This window comes from Maniola jurtina, chromosome 15, assembly GCF_905333055.1.
Source record: "Maniola jurtina chromosome 15, ilManJurt1.1, whole genome shotgun sequence".
NCBI lineage: Eukaryota > Metazoa > Arthropoda > Insecta > Lepidoptera > Nymphalidae > Maniola > Maniola jurtina.
The window spans coordinates 2186689-2212805 of record NC_060043.1 but is presented as its reverse complement, the minus strand read 5'-3'; the positions used below and the strand labels follow the sequence as shown (position 1 = coordinate 2212805).

Below are 26117 nucleotides of genomic sequence, written 5' to 3'. Positions count from 1 at the left end.
CGAAGTCGGTTAAAATCAGAAGAATGGAACCTGGAAACGGTATGGCAGGGGCTTGGCTGTACCTGCGCAGACCGCCATGTTGCAACTTCAGATTGGACTATCTACTTGTTTTGCGATCACTGTAATGCCGTCGGATGTCATTTTCTATGTGCCGCCAGCAGTGGCTAACTTTCGAACACCTTGCATCAAAGAATCTTGGCAATTTGTTATAAATAGCGTTCACACTTTAGTTGACACTCGCCGATCTCGTTGGGCCAACGTGAATCACACTAATATTATAAAGGCCAAAGTTTGTATGTGTGTGTGTGTGTGTGTGTGTGTATGTTTGTTACTCCTTCACGCAAAAAGTACTGGACGGATTTGGCTGAAATTTAGAATGGGCATAGATAATATCCTGGATTAGCACATAGGCTACTTTTTATCCCGGAAAATCAAAGAGTTCCCACGGGATTTCAAAAAACCTAAATCCACGCGGGCGAAGTCGCGGGCATCGGCTAGTAAGTATATATACGGACATAGTAGCTAGCTTTTCTAAATACATAAAATGAAATGTGTCTGACTGACTGATTTACCAACGCACAGCTCCAGCTACTGAACGTGCTAAAAGGCATGTAGATAGATATTATGACATGGGCAATTACTAAGAAAGAATTTTTTTAAAATTCATCCCTTAAAGGGTAAAATAAGGGGTTGAATTTGTGTAGTCCACGCGGACAAAGTCACGGACATGACCTAGTTGATGGATAAAAGGTACACACGTATTTACCAACTTGCAGATACAATTACGTCAGTTCCTGTCGAAGTTGTCTATTCTTGCTCATTGAAAAATTGTATTAGGAGAAAAACGAAGCGATTCGCTTACTCGGTCATTCGCACCGCTAAAATATTAGGGTATGCCCTTCTGGCTCCCTATTCCCAGCTATAGTATAGGAAATAGGGATATAATAAAAGAGTTTTCTATTCAAACAAACTTTTACTGATCTAATAATACTGACTTTTCGAATCGTCAAGTGGATCTAATACACTAGTTAGGACAGCTTTTCTTACCTAAGAGACAGCATAGAATTAGGCGGGTTAGGACGTTGAACTATTACGTACTACTAACGTTAAAATTACATGAGTGGATGAATCTAAGCAAGTGTGCAAGTATGTATTTGGTTGAGATCTATTATAGTATATTAATTTTTTTCGTATTTACTTAGAATTTTACTTTGCTCAGATTTATATTACAATTATTTATTAAAATTTAAAAAACCCCAACACAAACCTCTATAAGAAAACTAGAAAAGAGCTGACAACTTTCAAACGGCTGAACCGATTTTCTTCGATTATAGCTAAGACACTCTCGATCAAGCCACCTTTCAAACAAAAAAAAATCAGTACATACGTTTAGGATCTACGATACCACAGACAAATACACAGTTACACAGATACACAGATACACACGTCAAACTTATAACACCCCTCTTTTTGGGTCGGGGGACCTGATTTTTTACATGGATATAGTTGACGACCTGTAGAGTGACATAGGCTACTTTTTATCCCGGAAAATCAAAGTGTAAGTATATGTACTACGGGATTTTAGAAAATATTAACCCAAGCGGTCAAAGACGCGGGCATCTAATCAGCCTTAGGCTGTTCGTCACATAAGTTCTTTACGCACTGCATCCCGTTCAAATCTCAGAATTCTCAATACTATATAACCGCAGTACTAGGTACTATTCTTATGAAGGCACAAGATATTTCACGGCTGTAGTGTACAAGCCCTCATACAAATAGACTACGGCTACTTCGGATCGAGAATTATCGGGTTCGGAACGGATGCAGTGCACAAAGAGCATCTTAGGTTAGCCATCAGATGGATCGTAATCAAAAAAGTCCCTTCAGATTCATTTTTAACGCTTCATCTATTCGGAATCAAGAATGAAATGGACGATAAAATGCCGACGGCTTAACATTTCATTTGAATTCATCATTCATTTGCACATTTCGAAACCAAGTTTTTGCTGATTTGAATTATTGATTCATCGCTCATCAAAGTCTACGAAATGATGTAGCCGTCAATTACTCAGCTTCCCTTTTATTAATTTTAATAACTCTTAAGCTGGATCCACACTCAGGTACATGCTCGACGAGCAAACTTCATCGTGAGCTTCTTGTAATGCACCAGTCAAGCTTTGTTATGGTCTGTGTAGCATGTTCGTCGATTATGTATTTTACTTGACGGCCCACTTATCCCAGATCTCTAATAGGCCATTAGAAAGACAGAAAAAAATAGCATTTCATTTTTTTTATGATGATATGGCCTAAGATGCGACGCGTTTATCTAGAAGATGCCAATTCACACAGTTTTAAAGATACCCGGACTGTAATTGGTAGAATACACAGAACGCGGAAGAGTTCCAAACATTAGCCATACATATTATGAGGATTGATCACGGAAAATGTTTTGTGACGAGACGTGTTGATAAAATGTTTGTAATTACAAACAAACACCATGCAGTCTTATCTATCTTACTCCTACAATATTTTCATGCAGAAGAAAGTCGGTCAGTTCGATCCGTCATTACATTTCAGACACTATGCTCAGTATTCTATGATATCACTAGATTTGTTTAGTGAAATTCACCAATTGAGTTGTCGTTTAAACATCGCTAAGACATATGGCTAACCCCTGGTTAATGCCATTTCGCTACGACATATACTTATAGCTACTTCATAGGTCGACGGCGACGGCTAGACAAAGCAGCCTCGCGAGGTTAAAGGGGTAAGACGGGGGAGGGATTATAACGACCGACAGAAGTCGGCAGAACAAACTTTAATTATTTTTCTTAGCAGTGAAGAGTGGATCTGTCGTTAGGTATTAGTGTATTATCTATGGTCGTTTGGGTAATGCCGGCTCATAGGGTCCAAAAACAAAGTCCAAATATACTTAAAAGGAAAAAAAGGATTTAGTTCCTATCTCTGTCTCTTTTTCTCTCATGTCAATTAATGAGAAATGAGGAAATCCGTAGGAGAACCAGAATAACCGACATAGCTCAACGGGTAGCGAAGCTGAAGTGACAATGGGCAGGGAACATAGCTAGTTTTTCAAACCATAGACGTTGGGTCCCAAGACACTGGAATGGTACTCTCCACTAGGTGGACAGACGACATCAAACAAGTCCAAGAGAGCCACTGGATTCAGGTGGCGCACTTTCTTTCAAAACTTTTTTTTCTTTTTTTTTTTTGAAAACCCCTAAATAGACTACTAGGTCCAGCATCTAACGGTTGACAATGACGATGATGATGATGATGAACATGAACGTGTACGTACGTGGAGTGTCGACGTAACATTAATTTCATTCGGGAGAAAATTATTATGCAAATTGCCCACGGGAAATCGTTCGCAGTTATGACGATCCTAAAAAAATTATAGATGCCGATTATAAAACTGGAACTTTTTACGGGTTTTAATAAAAATAATAAAACCGAGCAGGTACGAGTCTAACTAGCCCACTGAGGGTTCCATACCTTGGAAAGAAATTTATTACTTCCTTGTTCGATTAAATTATTCAACTGCTTCAAAACAAATCTGTTTGGGATGCAAACGGCATAAATTATGTAAAGGACTACCTATGCCGATTTTCTAAAAATTAAAAAAAAAAAATTCTTTTGTAATTTATATATAAAAGGAAAAGCTGATTGACTGACTGACTGACTGATCTATCAACGCACAGCGCAAACTACTGGACGGATCGGGTTGAAATTTGGCATGCAGGTAGCCTCAGAATAAATAAGGGGTGGCGCTTCCAAAATATTGCAGGTAGCTATTATGACGTAGACATCCGCTAAGAAAGGATTTTCGAAAACTATGCCTCTAAGGGAATAAAATAGGGGCTTCAAATTTGTGTAGTCCACGTGAATGAAGTTGCGAGAATAAGCTAGTATAATTAATAATCCGTCATCACAATAAACTTTTTGTATAAGTTAGAAAATTTTTAATGAAGCCTCGATAACTCGAAAGTCAAAAACCTTTTGTGATGGTGTAATATAATTCAAACTCGCAACGTGCCGGGGGTGGCAGTGCTTCCTTTTGTACACTTCCATGAATTACAAATTAAATTGAAAATTATTATGATCATTCAAATGGAATTTAACGAGCTCTTTTGAATCGTTCATAAAATATGTTTTTAACCCCCGACCCAAAAAGAGGGGTGTTATAAGTTTGACGTGTGTATCTGTGTATCTGTGTATCTGTGTATCTGTGTATCTGTGTGTCTGTGTATCTGTGTATCTGTGTATCTGTGTATCTGTGTATCTGTGTATATGTGTATCTGTGTATCTGTCTGTGGCCTCGTAGCGCCTAAACGAATGAACCGATTTTAATTTAGTTTTTTTTGTTTGAAAGGTGGCTTGATCGAGAGTGTTCTTAGCTATAATCCAAAAAAATTGGTTCAGCCGTTTGGAAGTTATCAGCTCTTTTCTGGTTTTCTTATTACTTTTATCCCAGGACCACCAGAGGTTACGTATTTTCTGACACAGGAAATATGTACGATTGAGTAGTGTTAGTAAGTACTAAGAAAGCATGCCTAGCCTACGTGCTAGCTTGCTTAGACGGCCAATTTTCAGGTATCTGATAATCAAGGTACATAAAAACATTACTTACCTCACGTGAATTCGCCAAACTGATTTTTACGTATATTTTAGGCAATATCCTTAAAAATATGTCGCCGATACTCCCAGACACTTCCCGCGTCGGCCGTATTGCTTTGCAGACGCTTTAAGGCTCCCAAAATAAGTAATTACTTAACTGCACGTAAATTCTGATGCTCCATTTTTATATATGTCCACCAGACAACTATTTTAAAACCTTTTACAAGAAGACAGACCGATCCAGAGGGCCAATCATCCCCTAAATTCAATTTTAATGCCTCTGTGGGTTTGAGCGCGAGGGCATCATTATCTACGCGCATGAGACTGAGTAAGACATGTATTAGGATATATTGACTTCTCTCTCACTCTCTTATAGTTTACTTATGTCAATTAATTATTAATATTAAAAAAAATCTGCTAAAAATTAAAAAAATTGGAGAATTTACGTGAGGTAAGTAATGTTTTTATGTACCTTGATTACCTGATACCTGAAAATTGGCCATCTAAGCAAGCTAGCAGGTCTGTAGGCATGCGTTCTTAGTACATAGTAACACTACTCAATCGTCCACATTTCGTTCGTCAGAAAATACGTGACGGCTGGTGGCCCTGGGATCTTTCACTATTGTAACAGAGGTTCATAATATTATGTCAATTGGCAAATGTCAAGTTGTCAAGATGGACGTTGCCTAGATACATAATTATTTATTTGAAAATAATGTTTTGGAAAACTCCGATACTTTGGATCGTAGGCGCGGAGTTTCTAATTTATAAAATATTATAATCACAGTTATACGAGAAATCATCAATTCAATTATAATATCCAACAGTCAACCAAAGGCCACGAACAATCAACCCAAACCCAAACCATAGTCAAACTATTTTTAGGGTTCAGTAGGTATCTGTAGAAAAAAAAAAGATGTTGTAGGTAGCCTCGACTGTTGTAGTCGCGTAGGTGTGCATGGCACCATTAAATATCGTAGGAGGCGATGACCCTCCGCGCGGCTGAGGTTCCCGCATCGTAGTCGCTTTGTCGCGCAGGTTTGGATGATGCATTAGGCGCACCTTCTTTTTATTTTATCTGCTTGAACTCAGCTTATTTACTTTGACAAAATACGTTTAAAATTCATCATCATCAGGATCAACCCATCGCCGGCTCACTACTGAGCACAAGTCTCCTCTCAGAATGGAAAGCTACCACACTGGCCAAGCACGTATTGGCACACCTCACGCACCTTTGAGGGAGCATTATGGCTAACTCTCAAGCATGCAGGTTTCCTGACGGTGTTTTCCTTCACCACTTCGTTGTCTGTCTGTGTGTCATCTTTCAAGAGTATCAAAACTTATAAATTGGGTACTTCCCGTTTACGTAGAATCATGAAAGGCAGGTAGCAATATCTTATAGCCCAAGCACTCTACTCCTGTGGCCCAAGTAAAGAGAAAAATCTGACAACTGAATTGTCATTACATAAAAAAAAACTTGTACGGAACTCTTCATGTGTGAGGCAGACTCGCACTTGACCGGTTTTTGAAAGTTATGTCAAATAAAAATTTGACATGCAATAACAAACAAAATGAAATACACGCCACTTTATTCCTTATTTCATCGGGTGAAAGTCGATTTCAATTTAATCGTAGGTATATCTTGAAAAGCGAACTATTATACGACTACGTAAAATGGGTACATTTTTAAAGCAACGACATGTTAGAAACAGATATTTCGTTTTGGTCGTGTTAAACTATGTGAGTCATTCAGATAATTCTTGATTTAGTGATGTTCGGTCAAAAATATCATGTAAAAAGTTAGCCAAGACTCACAAGTTCATAATGTTTTCACTGTTAAAAAGTTATGAGATCTCTAGTAGAGCCAAGCCCCTAGCTGATCTTAGATTTGTGCTGGCCATGGGACCTATCCCAAGTCCAAAGTAATATAGCTCTTAAATGTTCTTGACTATATCACATTTATAACAATAAATAACAAATCACTCTACTTACAAGCTCTGATTCTACAAACCCTATATCTTGGTAAAAAAAGTACGGTTTGGCCGTTTAATAACTTTTAACGTTTAATATGTTATGTCATGTAATAGTTTTACGAACATTAAACGGCCAAGCCGTACTTTTTTTACCAAGATATAGGGTTTGTAGAATCAGAGCTTGTAAGTAGAGTGATTTGTTATTTATTGTTATAAATGTGATATAGTCAAGAACATTTAAGAGCTATATTACTTTGGACTTGGGATAGGTCCCATGGCCAGCACAAATCTAAGATCAGCTAGGGGCTTGGCTCTACTAGAGATCTCATAACTTTTTAACAGTGAAAACATTATGAACTTGTGAGTCTTGGCTAACTTTTTACATGAAATGTTTTTGGTGGGATTTCATTTCTTTTTGGCAGGTGCCCTAAATTTTTTTTGGATCTATTTCTTGTAGGTACATCATTTTCATGGCCCACTCTCTATCGTTACCTCTTTTTTAAAAAGCTTTTATTCAACTTGCAATGTACTCGTATGTAAGTATATTTGTTCGGGTGGAATCTTGCAACTCAATTTTGAAGCAGATATACCAAATTTCAGTCTTTTAGGACTTCAGGAAACACAGATACTTGGTACGTTTGATAAATCTGCCACGGACATCTTATCATGTAAACTTTAGTATTCGAGCAACAGATTTTACAGATATGCATCTCATATACGAGGGGATGAAGGGGGACCCGATTTCTTAATTTATCTGTTGTTCATAATTCTTGAAATTTGTACTTAATGCCAAATTTCAGTCTTCTAGGACTTCGGGAAGTACCCTAGAATTACAGACTAGAAGTTTTGACTGTCAATAAATCTGAAACTATAAAAGTTAGACAATTGATACTCAATGCGTTTAATCAATTTGCCAAGGACATCTTATCCTGAAAATATCAGCATTCTAGCGACAGAATTTACAGATTTGCTTTTCTCATAAGAGGCGTAGAGGGGGGAAAATTCCAATTTCTCAATTTTTCTGTAGTTTGTATGCAATTTCTAGTCTACACACCAAATTTCAGCCTTCTAGGACTTCGGGAATTACCCTAGAATTACAGACTAGAAGTTTTGACTGTCAATAAATCTGAAACTATAAAAGCTAGACAATTGATACTCGATGCGTTTAATCAATCTGCCAAAGACATCTTCTCCTGAAAATATCAGCATTCTAGCGACAGAATTTACAGATTTGCTTTACTCATAAGAGGCGTAGAGGAGGGGAATTTCCAATTTCTTAATTTTCCTGTAGTTTGTATGCAATTTCTAGTCTACACACCAAATTTCAGCCTTCTAGGACTTCGGGAAGTACCCTAGAATTACAGACTAGAAGTTTTGACTGTCAATAAATCTGAAACTATAAAAGCTAGACAATTGATACTCAATGCGTTTAATCAATTTGCCAAGGACATCTTATCCTGAAAATATCAGCATTCTACCGACAGAATTTACAGATTTGCTTTTCCCATAAGAGTCGTAGAGGGGGGGCATTGCCAATTTCTTAATTTTCCTGTAGTTTGTATGCAATTTCTAGTCTACATACCAAATTTCAGCCTTCTAGGACTTCGGGAAGTACCCTAGAATTACAGACTAGAAGTTTTGACTGTCAATAAATCTGAAACTATAAAAGCTAGACAATTGATACTCAATGAGTTTAATCAATTTGCCAAGGACATCTTATCCTGAAAATATCAGCATTCTAGCGACAGAATTTACAGATTTGCTTTACTCATAAGAGTCGTAGAGGGGGGGCATTGCCAATTTCTTAATTTTCCTGTAGTTTGTATGCAATTTCTAGTCTACATACCAACTTTCAGCCTTCTAGGACTTCGGGAAGTACCCTAGAATTACAGACTAGAAGTTTTGACTGTCAATAAATCTGAAACTATAAAAGCTAGACAATTGATACTCAATGAGTTTAATCAATTTGCCAAGGACATCTTATCCTGAAAATATCAGCATTCTAGCGACAGAATTTACAGATTTGCTTTACTCATTAGAGTCGTAGAGGGGGGGCATTGCCAATTTCTTAATTTTTCTGTAGTTTGTATGCAATTTCTAGTCTACATACCAAATTTCAGCCTTCTAGGACTTCGGGAAGTACCCTAGAATTACAGACTAGAAGTTTTGACTGTCAATAAATCTGAAACTATAAAAGCTAGACAATTGATACTCAATGAGTTTAATCAATTTGCCAAGGACATCTTATCCTGAAAATATCAGAATTCTAGCGACAGAATTTACAGATTTGCTTTACTCATAAGAGGCGTAGAGGGGGGGCATTGCCAATTTCTTAATTTTCCTGTAGTTTGTATGCAATTTCTAGTCTACATACCAAATTTCAGCCTTCTAGGACTTCTGGAAGTACCCTAGAATTACAGACTATGAATTGTGATGATCATCAGTGAGGGACGAAAACGGCGTATTTTAGGTATCAATAAATCTATAACCATAAAAGCTAGATATTTGATACTTAGTATATTTGGTAAATTTGCTGAGGACACCTTATACTGAAAATTTCAGCTTTCTAGCGTCATCCAGACCGAAGTTATGACGGGTCGAAAATACGGCGAAACACTTCGAGAAAAAGGTACTACGTAGCGCCCCGGCCGCCGTTTGGCTCGTCTTGGCGGGGGCACTGCCGTGCCCCCTGATTTCATGGAACGTATAATTAACATAACATTGATGTTACTTTTGAAGAGATATTAGCTGCCTTATTGGATTTATATTATTATAGAAATTGGGTTTTAGAATGGCACAAATAAACGGTAATTTATGAATAAAGTTTAAAAAGCGTGAAATAAAAATTAAATTAAAAATTTAAAAAACCCCCGACACATAAACCTCTAAAAAGTAAAAAAATAATAGGTAAATATGTATGGGCCCTTTAAGAATAGTATAAATAGTAAAGTTTTATCCAAGCGCTCGTTGCGTCGGGGGACCGCTAAAGTTACAAAAACTATTCTTTCTACAACAGATGACTTTCATAGTTTATCATAGGTAGCGGTCCCCTGGCGCAACGAGCGCTTGGATAAAACTTTACTATTTATACTATTCTTAAAGGGCCCATACATATTTACCTATTATTTTTTTACTTTTTAGAGGTTTATGTGTCGGGGGTTTTTTAAATTTTTAATTTAATTTTTATTCATTGTTGGTTTAATGTTATAGCTTCATTTATCAACTTCAAAACTAAGGCTCATAGACGTTCGTATTTCAAAAAATCATTCAGGTATGAGTTGGACTCGCATAACGGCTGGCTCCGTACCGTCGTACAAGAAATAATACTTTTTAGGGTTTCGTACCTCAAAAGGAAAAACGGAACCCTTATAGGATCACTTTATTGTCCGTCCGTTCGTCCGGCCGTCAGGTCTGTCAAGAAAACCTATTAGCACTTAGGTAGGTCTTATAGCACAAGTAAAGGAATAAATCCGAAAACTGTTACATCACACAAAAACAAAAATGTGTTTTAATTTTCAAAGTAACATAACTATACCAAGTGCGATATTATATGAAAGGGCTTTACCTGTACATTCTAAAACAGATTTTTATTTATTTTTTATACATAATAGTTTCCGACTTATCGTGCAAAATGTCGGAAAGAATAGCCGAGTACGGATTCCTCGGTGCGCAAGTCTGACTAGCACTTGGCCTGTTTTTTAATTTTTTATAAGTTTATTTAAGTTTCATAGCGGCCATTTTATTATTTGTTGTTATGTCAACCTTACAGCCGGCTGACAGACAAACGGATGGACGATGGACGGACAGACAGGAATGGAACCCTAAAAAGTGAAGACAAATTAGTTCGCATATACGTAGCAGCAGTGGCGTGCAAGCCATAGATGCATAAACGCACTGCTTACCTTAGGAAACCTAACTCAACGTTCATTGTTTATTAATTAGTCAAAAAATAGGTACCTGCCTAAATAATGCTTACCCTGGCTTCAAACTTGTGCACGCCACTGCGTAGCAGAACAAACTGCTAAGAGATAATAGCGCGGTGTTTAAGCACCTTTGGGTAAAATGGCATCTACGAGCATGCTTCAAAATAAGACGGCCCGTTATCAATCTATAGAAGTCATTACCCACTTCTAGCACTTTCCTTCATGCCTAGTAAAGGGGAAATGAGAGTATTAGTCCTAGTTCCGTATGCCGGAACTATGGTGACGATGCTAGCGAAGCCCCCCCCCCCCCCCCCCCCCCCTCCCCAGGTGGCTTTCGTGTCGCAGCCAGTATTGAAAAAATCCAAAAAATCCATTAAAAAAAACATGTTGTTTGTATCACTTGTTTTAAATATATTTGTTTGAAACAATACCAACTCTGGTCGCAGCTCGTGTTTTTTTTTCGTGAGGAACATTCGTCATGGATACCACCGGCCGACTAAAATCCTCACGAAGTTCCATCCCACTGCTGATGACGGAGCACAAGGGACCGACGTCATTCCGTTCTAACCGAGAAGAAACAGCAAGAAACTCGGAGGTTGCTCTTTTCAAATGTTCAATCAACAATACCAAATGATGTGAAAAACATGCCTAGTAGGTATTTTTCTATTCCAGTAAGTACCTAGTATAGAAATAAAATTATCACTTTTTAATGCATTAGACATGTAAGTGAGGATGCTCACGCTCGTTGCATATTATCCATGCTCCCTGTCTGCATATAAATGTGCATGTTATTACCCTTCATATTAGTATTTGCATTTGAATTAAACATCTAAAAGTTTTTTTTGTTGTTTTGTTGCAATATGGTCTTTTATCTATGTAAAAGTTTTCTCGCTTACCTATTTCTGTGATGGCCAGACTTTCGTTATATAATAAAAATTAAAAAAAAACTACTAAGCCTCTGGTGTCCGTCCGTCGATCGGTTTGTCGGTCTGTCAACGAACTTTATCTCACGTAACGTTATTACGTTTAATAGACACTCTGTGAAAATTTCATGGCTACTCTATATTTCAACTCTCTATCTATTGATAGAGAGTTGAAATTTTCACAGAGTGTTTATAATTGCTTTTGCCGCTTTAAACCAAATAATAGAAAACCAAGATGGCGAATTGAAAATGACCACTTAAAAAAATTAAAGCGTGCACAGTGTTAGGTATAGGTAGATATAATGGTACGGAACCCTTCGTGTGCGAGTCTGACTCGCACTTGACCGGTTTCTTTAAGTCGGTATTTATTATTACGTAACAATAATTATCAACCGACTTCAAAAACATTAGTAAGTTTTATTTGTGTATGAAAATCTTAACGCCTGAAAATGCCTTCACATATTTTCTTGATCATTAAATTTTCCCGCGTCATTACCAAATGTCTTACGGCTGAATACTGCAAATATTTAACTCGGTATGGTGGTGCCCTTGAATTTTAAGAACAAATTATGCGTGTAAATGATACCAGTTAACGGCCAAGACTAGACAGTTGGCCTACATTTGGCCTACTATTTGAATTCCATTATTTTTAGAGATAGTTATTTGAGGATATTATAGAGATGGAAACATCTTAAAAAACACCGGGCAAGTGCGAGTTGAACTCGCGTAAAGAGGGTTCGGTACGATGAATATATTTTTCAATCGCCAAATAAACTTTATCTGGTGAATAAATTTAGAATTTTGAACGATTTGAGTTCATAAAGACGAGGATCTTAGAACACAAATCAAAAATCTTTCATTTAAAATTCAAAACTCCAAACGACTCTGGAGGAGAACGTTGAACTTAAAATATATTTTTTATTAGGTATATAAATAAATTATTATTATTGAACGCGCATTTCATACAAGCAACAGGTTAGATATACTTATGTATAGCTACAGATTACTATTAATATTAGCATATCGGTGTAGCGACCTTGAAGTTACGCCAATCCATCCGTCTCGCCCAATGCGCCTAAAGTAATTTTCACTTCAATAATAATTACTTAGATTTGTAAACATGTTGTTTTAGCTTAAAATAACATGTTTACAAATTAATAGATTCTTATGTAAATCTCTATTAATAGACTAACTGATATAGAATTTAATGGGCGGCGGCGGTAATCACTTATCCATGTAAGCAAATAATAATCTCACTAATATTATAAAGGCGAAAGTTTGTGTGTATGTGTGTGTATGTTGTCCTTCACGCAAAAACTACTGGACGGATTTGGCTGAAATTTAGAATGGAGATAGATAATATCCTGGATTAGCACATAGGCTACTTTTTATCCCGGAAAATCAAAGAGTTCCCATGGGATTTCAAAAAACCTAAATCCACGCGGGCATCGGCTAGTGTAGAAATAATATGAATGTAGATATGCCAGCATTACAACAGTTCTGTGTTCGTTCATTTGTGATGCTGTAGAAGAATTAAGATTGGAAAGATCCGCAAGACCTACAATAGCCGCAAAAGCCGTAAGAGGTGCAAAGCAAATGCTACAATAGGAATGGAATAGACATTTTTTTTTTATTACCTATATCCATAGACCTATCCATGGAGGTTAGAGAGAAGGAGAACGATCGCTGTAGAAAATAGTGTCCCCGAAATACGGACAAAATAAGTGAGGCGCTGCGATCGCTAAGTTGTCTCAATAAAAGCGGGCTGTTGTGCGCTAATTTGAAATGATATATCAACGTTTAATATACGTGTATATAATATTATTCAAAGGAAAATTTTATTTTATTTTAATTTTACACATTCAATATTTCAATGTGCTACTATGAAGATATTACCTTTGGTACTTTAAATAATGATGATTGACGTAAATTGTTTTTCACTCTATTTTTCCGATCAGATGCTAAACCACTTGTACATCCACGCACAATACAATATTTCACCATTTTTTAATGTTTCTTTTTGTCAAAAATTAAAAAATTACGGAGCACGATTATTTTCTCACCGATGCCGCGAAGAAAATTTATACATTATGCAACTAACTTCATCTACTTGTACTCATTAACAGCTAACTTCACAGATACTCCTTACCGACGACAGCGCGGCTCAAATTCTACCAATTTTCAGGGACAGGCGCGCTAATGCTTTAGCGCGTAGCGATCGTTCTCCTTCTCTCTAACCTCCATGGACCTATCTTAGACTCAGATTTTTTTAAAAAACTTACTAGGGGTATCACCCCTTACCTACCAAGTAAAGACTTTATTGAACTTGAGGACTCAACTCCTCAACCCTGATGCTGTAAGGAATTGCATTGGAATATGGAAGGTAATTAGATTAGGTCAATGGTAGGTACGAACTACGTAGGTAACTACCGTTCTAGCGACTTGGGACCCCAACGTCTATAGGTTTTTAGAATAGATAATAACAAAGCCTTTAGGGAAAAGATGTACGAGATGATCTATGGGGTAAGATGGGGGTAAGATGATCCTTTTCAATTGCGGCGAAACTATGAACGTTATTAAATTGTTTACTTTAGTAAAACGTAGCCTTAGCGTGGCTCACGATAACCTCCCTCTCCCCTCCATCTCCCAACGTAGCCTTAGCGTGGCTCACGATAACCTCCCTCTCCCCTCCATCTCCCTCCTTCCTACCCTCTCCGCATCCGTTGATTCATAATGGCTACATGTCACATGAATGACTATTTTTTAAATGCTGTGGAATTGATTTATTCTCCCAGGTTAAAATGTAGGTATCTCTTCTTTTTCAGGTGGTAATATAGGCAGGTACTTACCTACCTATTTTCAGTAATTAAATAATCTCATAACGTGTAATTTCGGAAATTTTTAACTAACAATGTTCAAAGATAAATTTTATCCTGTATTAAAAGATAAAACTTACATTCGTGGCTTACATTCAATTCATATGATACTGAACGGTTAATCCCACGGAATCCACCCTGCATTAGCTAAACTCAATTGAAACTAATTTACAGCCATTGTAAATGTTTTTTTTCCCAAAAATCAAGTTTTTCAAATACCTAACACGTTGTAGAAGAGGCAAAATAAGAAGAGATATTTTTTATTCAAATAAACGTTTACACGTGCTTTTGAATCGTCAAAAGAATATACCACTGAGCCGTTGAAATCGATTGAGGTACGAGTATATAGAATTTACAAGCAAATAAACGGACTAGCTTCCAAATTTATAAATTAAAGTAATAAAGAATTGATAAACTAAAAAAAAAAACTTGTATTGGTAGATGCTTATAGGAGTACAGATAAATTACAAACGAAGATGTTACAAACAAATAAACAGACACGCTTTCAGATATTTTATTTAAATAACTAAAGTAAGCAAGAAAATGAATTAAAAAAAAAAACTTATATTGGTAAGTAGGTGCCTAAAGGAGTACAGATAAATCACGAACCACTAAGCTTAGTGGTCTGTGAGATAAATTAATTCAATCTTAAATAGCAATCTTCTTCATATAAAAATTGGTATTCCGTATAAATTTGTCATAGAATAAATAAGTAAGGTACAACAAACACGCCCGTCTCCTTGAGAAAAGCCAAGTTGACTTTGTAGAGCTATCATTAGTTGACGTCAGACTAAGAACTCTAAAACTGAAGTATTAGTAAGACCTTCATGAATAAAGTAACGAGGGAAAAAGAACAGACGTCAAAATACTTACTTATTTACATATTATTAGGCACTCTCCTGATAAACTATGCACTGAACTTGAGTTTATTTTTGAACACAAGAAAAAACCGTTCCATTTTTAAATTTTAACTTTAACGACTACTATTTTTTTTAAATTAGTTAAATGAAATAAAGATGAAAAACAATTTCTAAACGTTCGATTTAATGGTTCGATTTTCGAATTCGTTTCCATAGACAATGAGTCGTGCGTTGAACGCTCGCCTCAGGCAAAGGTCCCGGCAAAACTGCCTTACACCCTACAGCCTAGCTACGTAGCGCAGCTTCCAGGGCTGCGTATGAAATTGTGAATGTGATGGACCTCGTTCGGTAAACATTGCCGGAATTTTGAAGCAGGCTTTATGGTGTCATGTGTGTCTTGTATTATTTAAGCGTAATACAAGTCAACCTTTATTGAGACATTATAAGGACACGTAGAGATTTATGTACAGACTACAACACAGTTCATATGAAGCTTGTAACAAGACGTCAAATGTATAGTCTGCGACAGGTTGAGATGGCAATCGGGGTATGAGGCGGGGGACGCCCCGCACACCCGCATCGGGTTAGCGTGGGAGATGTGCGGGTGTGATTCCCTCCCCGTTTGCCATTTCAACCTGTACTTTAGGTAGGCTAGGTAGGCTATGAAACGACTTACGTGTCTTTGATTTCAGGTCACCCCTAATATTTGACAGATGTCAATTCAGGATCAAACCGAGAGTTTCCAGGAGTTTCCTCAATCTAGTTCACTCTGGTACAGATAATACGTGTGTTTTTAAACGTATCTATGTGAAAAATGAACAACAAAACATGCTACAACCCATTGATGTCGGAGCCACCCCTACACTCCTGTATTTTTTTACTTTTGATACGCATTCATTTAATTAAATATGTCCTTTATATACTTACTAATCTGAGTTCTGCTGAACTAGCATTACTTTTTGTGTGATCAATAAGGCGAAAACTTGTAATTATAGATAGTTTGCTCTTACAAATTATATTATATTCTCTGTCTGTAATGTTGCGGCTACAAGGTTAACGTCAATGCCCAACAACGCCATAACTATCGCGATAATCAATGCGTTAAACTGAGTGGCCACACTTGAACGGTGAACGTCTTATGCCAACTGAATTGGGGTTAAAATCGTCTAATACCAAACGGCATTATGAATGCCGTTGTACGTTGATGGTGGCTACATCTACTTTTAACAGGAAACGCCGTTGAATATCGTGTTGTTGGCTGTTAAAGTGGCCGGGACAAAACATAACTAAAACTGTACTGTCAAGTTATAACGCTTTTAGATAATCCGTACTAATATTCGTCATGAATCAAGATCAACCCGTCGCCGGCCCACCGAGCTGAAGCCTAGACTATGGCCTAAGCTCTTCTCAGAATGACCTTAGGCCATAGTCCAAAAATTACTAAACATCCTAAATTCACGCGGGAGAAGTCGCAGTCATCAGCTTGTATACAATACAATTACTCAATGTCTAATCGTTTCGTTCCCGCGTCAGTAAACACTCCCAAAATAACACCCTTATGTTATCCATACTAATATTATTTTGCGAAACTGTGTCCGTCTATCAGTTCACCTATCTCTCTGTATGTCTATTACCTTTTCTCGGCCCATCCGATGAACCGAAGTTTTAGCGAAATGTAATTTTTTTTATCTCTCTAAATTTTTGTGAGACTTTTGTGGGACATGGAATCGCCAGGCCCATCGTAACCTTATTAATTACAATCTAATGCAACAGATGCAACTGAAGAGATATTACTGCCTATGCAGAATTATTTCAATAATATAATCGATCTAAAAACAAAATATAGTACAGAGATAGTTTTCATCCCAAGGGCTATCTCAGAAAATGTAAAAGTTCCCTCGAGATTATTAATAACCTAAATCAACGCGAACGAAGACGTGGGCATCACACTATCACACAATCACACTATCACACTTCACACTTAATATTATAAAGGCGAAAGTTTGTGTGTCTGTGAGTGTGTGTGTATGTTTATGACTCCTTCACGCAAAAACTACTCAACGGATTTGGCTGAAATTTGGAATGGAGATAGATAATATCCTGGATTAGCACATAGGCTACTTTTATCCTGGAAAATCAAAGAATTCCCACGGGATTTCAAAAACCTAAATCTACGCGGGTGAAGTCGCGGGCATCGGCTAGTCATCTCTAACTTCTAACTTCGACTAATCTTTGTGAAACACTTAAATCTCTTCAACGGGTAAATACAAAATGATTGAGTATCAAATCTTTTAGGAAACATGGAGAAACTTTTGCGTTAGGGATGCAAAGTTTGACAGCGATGTATTTCGCGAACGCAACAGCGAGCAGAGATGGATGGCCGCCCTATTTAGGTAAATAGGTCTAGGTTATGGTTACAAGGCCTGTTAGTGAGATGGTTTTATGAAAGTTGAAGTCGGATTTCTAAGAACATTTTTTTTAATGTGAGATAGGCATCCGCTTGACAACAATCATGCCTAAGAAACGATGACGACTAAGTGAGAGCGTGCTTGCCTAGAAGATGTCTATTAACTGTTGCGTTGAAGCACTTGAAGGTATTCAACTTATACTTGGCAGGAAACACAGACGCCGGAAGAGCATTCCACACTTTAGCGGTTCGTATCAGAAATGTTGAGCAAAAACCGGCCAACAAATTTATAGATGGACTCTATTACTAAAACAGAGCAAGTATAAATTAAAAATTTATAACACCCCCGACAAGTGAAGGTTACAGTAACTAGAAAAGAGCTGATAACTTTCAAACGGCTGAACCGATTTTCTTGGATTATAGCTAAGAACACTCTCGATCAAGCCACCTTTCAAACAAAAAAAACTAAATTAAAATCGGTTCATTAGTTTAGGAGCTACGATGCCACAGACAGATACACAGATACACACGTCAAACTTATAACACCCCTCTTTTTGGGTCGGGGGTTAAACATTGGATGATGCCAGCGATTTCGTAAGTGTTCGTTTGTGGATCTGTCCTTCCATCACGCTGCAACGGAGCAACGGATGTAATTTTTGCACAGATAGATAGGTGTAGTTACAAAACTATAGAGTCACATAGGCTTTACTCGGTAGGAAAGGCATTCCGAACCAGTGGTAGATGCTCTTGACGATTCAAAAGTACCTGTTCAAAAGTACTTGTGAAAGTCTAATTGAATAAAAATATTTTGAATTTGAATTTGAATTTACTCAGTTACATTAGGGCGGCTGCAGGGGGAGCGAAAGGAAACAGCAGTTCCTTATCCTACTTTTGTTACTAAAAATTTACATATTACTACAGCGGAAACGTTGCGGCATGACTATGCCTGCGTAACACATATCCCAGCATATCATACAGATTCCACAGCAGTTTCAAAAACCTAAATCTATGCGGAAAAGCTCGCAGAAAACATCTAGTAAATATAGTGCTATGTCGGTACCTATTTTATGAATTTATTATAAAACCATTACCTATATACTTAAATTACCCATGATATAAGAACCATTAGATATATATTTCAATTACCTATTATCTAACTTGAATTCCCCAATCACTTAAAAGCAGTCATAAAATAGTAGAAATCTATTGTGCTATTACCTTCTGAATTGATCGTTTACCGATATACTTACTTTAAACCAATACAATACCACTTTATTAGGTACACATAACATTAGCTTCATGATACACCTATTACCTGTATCATAACTAGCTTTGCCCGCGACTTCGTACGCGTGGAATTTGTTTTACAAAACCCAAACCCCCAGTACTTATACGCAGGAAAACCAAACCTTTGTTTTCTGAAAAAAAAAAACAATGTGGTCGATTTATAGATGCTTTTCTTTTTTTAAATGAAGCGGTTAATTACGAAAAAAATAGTTTTTGAATTATGGCAAAAAACGTGGAAGTTTTCAAAAACAGATTTTTCTTAATAAGAATGGTACGTAAGACACAGGTTATCCTTTCTTTCTTTTGAGGTTGAACCCTAAAAAATCTAAAAGTATTGTAAAAAACCTAGTGTTATATTTTCATAACATGTGTTGCGACACGGAGATACAATATATTATATTTTTCTGTTTAGCGTCCATATTATATGAGTCGGCGGGCAGACCCCAAATTTTGGCAGACTGTCAGATCGGATACGTGCGCAAGCACCCCAAATTGAATAAAGATAAATCTAGTTCAACTATAATCTAGATATCCCAATTTTCGTCCAGGAGGAAAATAGGAAACTAAGTATAATGTCATAAGGTGTTATCATGTCATGTGACATGTCCAAATAAGGAAAAAGGTAAACTAAATAGGTATAATGGATCAAATTAAAGAGAAATGGCGTGGCTAAATTGAATTGAGTGAGAAAGCTGGGATCGAATACTGAGTAACTGTGACTGTAAAGGACATCACACATGGCCGCAAGACTGAATTTACAAAAGATATATTAAGAATAGAATAAGTAGTTTGCACTCTGGAGATGGAATTATAAAATGAAATGAACTGAAAATTTATTAATCAAAAAACTTTTACATGCGAGTTTCATAGACTCCTAGCCCCTAAACTAGAGCCCGTATCTTAGGGGCGAGTGCCTTCCCATACAAATAGGAAGTATACTCCCTTAAAAATACCTTAAACATCATATCATAAGCAATGATAGCTTAGTGGTTAAGACGTCTGCCTCCTATGTGGGTTCGATCCCAGACACGCACATTTAACTTTTCCGAGCTACGTACAGGAAACCTGCATGCCGGAGAGCTCGAGAGTTCTCAACATTTAGGAGAACTCTCAGGCATACAGATTGTCTTACGTCATTTTCTTTGATCGTTAAAGCATGGCATTTGAATCATTGCTTTTGATCTGACGCTTTCATTCTGATGGAGATATTTTAAAATCCTATGGTGATGTTTTGTTTTCCGTGATAAAATATCCTATGTCCACCTCTAGAGTGCAAACAACTTATTCTATTCTTAAATCTATCTTTTGTCAAGACCGATTAAAAATCGGTTGAGGCGTACTTCAGTCTTGCGGCCATGTGTGATGTCCTTTACAGTTACAGTTATTTCAGTATTCGATCATCGTGTCCTGCATCGAAACCCGCGACCCGCTAATAAGAAGGCTGACGTCTTAACCACTAGGCTATCACCGAGTTTCATATATTACGCTTCATTTGGTGAAAATGAATTTGAAAAGTTTTAATGGTGGCACTTAAAGCACTTCGCACAGGCAAAAGGTCGGAAAAGTTTCACCATCGTCATTTACTTTATATCGATTCCAATCAAACTTCTATTCAATGTCGTGTCAAAAAACGTTTGTAAATTAGTTTAGAACCCGACCCGACTTCACACGGGTAGCACAAAGTATCAAAAACTTGATTTTAAATTGTATCACACTAATATTATAAAGGCGAAAGTTTGTATGTGTGTGTGTGTGCATGTTTGTTACTTATTGGCAGCCTTCACACACCTTTGAGCACAATATGGAGAGCTCTCAGACATGCAGGTTTCCATTTATTAATATCCTCGCGATGTTTTCCTTCACCGTTAAAGCAAGTGATATTTGATTTCTTATAACGCACATAACTCCGAAAGGTTAGAGGTGCCCGAAATCGAACCCTCAACCCCTAGAATAGAAGCTTGACGTCACCACTGCACAATAAATTATGAGAGGGCAGTATTCAGACAAAAATCTGTCTCGTTTTAACTCTCAGTCTGAGCAAGCGTACCTAAGTAGAATAGAATAGAATAGATTTTTATTCAAATAAACTTTCACAAGTGCTTTTGAATCGTCAAAATAATCTACCACTGGTTCGGAATGCCGTTTCTACCGAAAATTAATATAAACCGCAATATACCTAAACCATTAAGAAACCATTGAGAAGTTATAACTAAAAGCGAATAGGCACACAAATTCAGATTGCACCTTTGTTTGATATGTGCTATTTAGAGAAGAGATGTTTCCTCGGTTTGTTTTAAAAAAAGGTATAAAAACCAGACAGCAAAAAGGCTAACGTAATGAAAACGAAACGAGAAGGTCAAAGGTGTGAGGTGTGATAATACGGTCAAATTACTTTTTTTTCGCAAAGATATATTTTAGACGGTAAACGTGATTTATGCCAAAAAAAGAGCCAATTGGCAACTTATTTACATAAAAACCGGCCAAGTGCGAGTAGAGTCTCGCTCTTTTAGTGATTCGTATATAATTATGTTCTGGGCACAACTTACAAACTACTTTACGAATCGTTGTTTTTAGTATTTGTTGTTTAAATACAGTATAATATTATAAGAGGTACATAGTTTACCGAAATTTCATATTTCTGACTAGTTTACTTTATTTATTTATTTAACCTATTATTTACTTTTACCGGAAGCCCTAGACAGTGAGAGCAAAAAAAAATTGAAATGCAGAGTAGGTAATTTAAAACTAAATCTATCTTCCTTATTTACACCTTAGAACTGTCAAAAGAGAACCCACTTGAAGACCTAGAAACAAGAACCTCCAATGCAACAACATTTTTTTCGCTGCATCGAACGAACCGAAGAAAATAGCTGACGAAGTAAACAGAGGTCAGATAGTATGAGATTTTATATCTCACCAACGCGACGTCTGCCGTCCATTTTTATTCTAACGCTATTGTGCTTTGACGCTCGAATCCTATCAACTTTGGCGAAATGTAAAATGTCACAGTAATTCTATAGCATAGACGTGAGTTCTTATTCTACTCACGCATTCTTGTCACACGCCTTTTTATGGCGTACCCGAGGCTACTGACGTTACTTGCATTATCTTCTTCATTCTTTATCCTTGTTTTCTTTTAGACGTAGTTGTTCGTTGTACGTGAGACAATTTATTTTCGGCGCATTTTCTGTACTGTAAATGTGCCTATGACGGCTCTTGCTTATAAAAAATAGGTTTGCAAAACTCAATCGTGAAATCATAATATTTAAGGGTAAAATAGTAAAATAACCAATGTCCCTTCTATACATTACGTACATATCTTTGTTTTATTGTTACAGTCAAATTGAATATCTTTCACGGTGCGTGTACTTTGGAATTGCCTTGGAATTACTTTTTTTGTTATAACGAGATTATCCTGAGGGATCTAAGATTTCACTTTGAGTTAAGAAACTCTCGCGACTGCATTTAAAGGCCTAATATTGCCTTGTTCAGGTAGGTTTAAAGTCCTGGGGTTGGTTGGCGTGCTTTGGCGTTCCTGCGTGCCTCCGGGGCTTGTTGGGAGTACGTAGTATCTCAGTTAAGGTTTAGGCCATAGTCTGCCAGACTGGCCCAATGCGGATTGGCAAACTTCACACACCTTTGAGTATAAAGAGAACTCTCAGGTATGCAGGTTTTCTCACGATGTTTTTCTTCACCGTTAAAGCACGTGCTATTTAATTTCTTAAAAACGCACGTAACTGAAAAGTTAGAGGTGCGGGCCCGCAATCGAACCCCCGACTTCCAATAAGGAGCCGGACGTTCAACCACTTGGCTATCCCAGCTTATTTAGGAGTTTCCTTACGAAAAAAAGATTGTGATGAGCGTCGTTATCTCGATCTTACGTCAGCAAGACGGATTCTTATTTAGTTAGCGCATGTGTTTAACGCAAGTTAAAACGCGCACTAGAGTAGTTGATAATTCTGAAAAACCCCGGGGGAACTCTTTGATTTTCCAGGATGAAAAGTTGCAATGTCAATTTCCGGGACGCAAGCTACCTCTGTACCAAATTTCAACAAAATCGGTCAAATTATTGGACCGTGAAAAGCTAGCAGACAGACAGACAGACAGACACACTTTTGCATTTATAATATTAGTATGGAGGATAAATTCAAATTCAAATTCAAATTATTTTTATTCAATTAAACTTTTACAAGTGCTTTTGAATCGTCAAAATAATCTACCACGATAAGTATAGAAGTCGTTAGATACCAAACTCGACGCAATGCCCTGAGATATTAACATAAGGTTTCTACTAAATTCCGAAAAACCTAGATACACATGGACAAAGATGCGTCTGAAAGTCAGTGCCTCATTAAAGTGTAAACACTATTTTTGTTCTAGTTTCAAACTAGGCTGGGCAATTAGATACGGCCGAGTTAGGTCAAGAAGGCATTTAAAAAGCTGCTTGCTATATCATCAGCTGGCTATATTTGCTACATCATTGTATGCCTAAGATGCTGACTGTGTCTTATTTCTAACTAGAGGATGCCCGCGGCTTCGCCCGCGTGGATTTCGGTTATTTAAAATCCCGTGGGAACTCTTTGATTTTCCGGGATAAAAAGTAGCCTATGTCCTTCCCCGGGATGTATCCCATGTCTGTACCAAATTTCATTCAAATCGGTACAGCGGTTGGACCGTGAAAACGTAGCAGACAGACAGACAGACACACTTTCGCATTTATAATATTAGTATGGACTAGAAGATGCCCGCGACTTCATCCGAGTGGATTTAGATATTTTTTTTTAATCCTGTGGGATCCTCGGTGTTTTTAAATTAATAATTTGTCCTACTTATCTAGTAGTTCTAGAGGCAAAATTATGATTTGGCCATAGTTTTATTTAATTTTGTGAACGTTGCGCGTTGTGGTGAAATAAACTTAACGTTGTGCCAAACAAAACTGTGCCAATAGGTTGTTATGCGCCATATAGCGATATTTCACTCTCCTATGCTTAACCAGCATGTTGGGCAAAATTTTGACTATATACCACTGCCGTCACCCGTCGTATTTCTAAAAAGTTAACTGCAAAAGGGGGGTAATATTTCAATTATCGCCAAAATTGTGGGAATTTCCAAAAAATTACGTTTTTAAAAAATAATGCTATGTCCAGCTCGAACCAAACTGAAAATTAAGATAAAATTAATTATAAGTGTTAATTTTGAAAAAAGACTCGCCATATTAGCTCCGCTCCATACGTCAATTGTCACGTCATACACATAATTATTTCGGATTTTTCGATTGGTAAACTTCTAAGATAATGAGGAAGGAACGGTATTTTCACGATAAATGAAAAACTGTTTTAGATTGTGCAAGTAAAGCCCTTTCATATTATGATACCTCACTAGTTATCTTACTTTGAAAATTTAAAATAGGTACTTAATTTTAGTTCAACACATTTTAATTTTTACATTTTCTTTTTACATTTTTTTGTGATGTAACCACAATTCACAGTTTTCGGATTTTTCCCTTTACTTGTGCTATAAAAACTACGTGCCTGCCTTTCATATTTCTAGGTCAATGGAAAGAGTACCCTATAGGTTTTCTTGACAGACACAACAGACAGACGAACAGAAGACAGACAAACAGGCAGACAGACAGACAACAAAGTGATCTCTAAAAAAATTGAGATTTAAGATTCGTTGACCTATAGGCACTAGGTACGAGAATATTAACTTGCCTGTTGTTATAATGTTATTATTGTTAATTGTTATGATTAAGTTTGATAGTTTGCCCCTACGTGCCTTATGCTAATCTTGTTTTGTTTACAACTTGCTGGGACTAAGTTAGCAGCAAGTTATGTTTTGTTCCGAAACTTTGCCTCCTTGATGGGGGAATCGGAAAGCAGATATCTTAGAGAGGGATCGAAGTATAACATTATAAGTAGTTATCACACTTATATTATAAAGGCGAAAGTTTGTATGTGTGTGACTGCATTATGTTTGTTACTCTTTCACGCAAAAACTACTGGACGGATTTGGCTGAAATTTGGAATGGAGATAGAATAATGAGAGTAGACTACGTGTTAATTCAGGTAATAACACATAGGCTACTTTTATCCCGGCAAATAAAAAAGTAAAATATCCCTTGCTTTAACGGTAAAGGAAAACATTGCGTAAAAGACTCCTAATTGGATGTAAAATATTCAAAATCTCAAGATTAAAGTTTACCCTCCACTTCAAAGCTAAACTAGCAGCGAAAGGGGTTTGCGTCTATCGCATTAATTGCATGAAAGTTTGGACCTAGCGATGGTTATGCGGGCCCTCACAAAACTAACTTAATGGTCCAAGATGCCACTAGCGCCAGACGTGTCTTATTTTCTGAGAAACTAAATGTGTGTGATAGAGTAGTGTTAGTGTGTACTTTTTAACCGACTTCAAGAAAAGGAGCAGGTTCTCAATTCGTCGGAATCTTTTTTTTTAACGTACGCATATCTGCTAATTTGTGTAGGTTAATCGGGCAAGCTCCTCTAATATTTCGGTTAAGTGCGAGTTAAGCAATTAGATATCACTTGCCTAATAACGTTGAAGAAAAAAAACCAGCCAAGTGCGAGTCAGACTCGCGCACCGAGGGTTCCGTACTCGCGTTTTTTCCGACATTTTGCAAGATAAATCAAAAACTATTATGCTTAAAAATAAATAAAAATCTGTTTTAGAATGTGCAAGTAAAAAGCCTGTTCATATGATACCCCACTTGATACAGTTATCTTTCAATCACAAATTCACGGTTTTCGGATTTATTTCTTTACATGTGCTATAAGAGCTACCTACCTGCCCAATTTCATAATTTTAGGTCAACGGGAAGTATACTACAGGTTTTCTTGACAGACACGACAGATGGACGGACAGACGGACGGACGGACGGACATACAGACAGACGGACAGACAACAAAGTAATCCTAGAAGGGTTCCGTTAGATTGCATCATCCCTTACTACCAGGTGAGACTGCTGTCAATTGCTAACATATATCTGAATAAATAAATAAGTAAATAAATAAAATCGATGGCTCAACAATTAGACCGATTGTAACTTAGGACATAGATACTTAGCTTGTATTCTGGAGACAGGCATGCGATACTTTATATACTTTTATCTCGGAAAAATAAAGAATTCTCTTGAGATTCAACAGACATCAACACTGTTTACATTCCGATCACTATTGATTTAAATAAAAATAGGCTCGTTTGCGGTTCGTCAAC

At 37.0% G+C, this 26117-nt stretch overlaps 1 protein-coding gene across 1 annotated transcript in view; it reads right to left on the bottom strand.

The window, feature by feature from the left end:
- The window catches only part of LOC123872413 (adenylate cyclase, germination specific-like), a 100536-nt gene extending 85093 nt beyond the window's left edge, over positions 1-15443 (bottom strand). The window contains exon 1 of the mRNA XM_045916677.1: positions 15204-15443. The gene's annotated coding sequence lies outside the window, so the exon portion shown is untranslated. The remainder of the gene's footprint in view (positions 1-15203) is intronic.
- Between the last annotated feature and the right edge of the window lie 10674 nt (positions 15444-26117).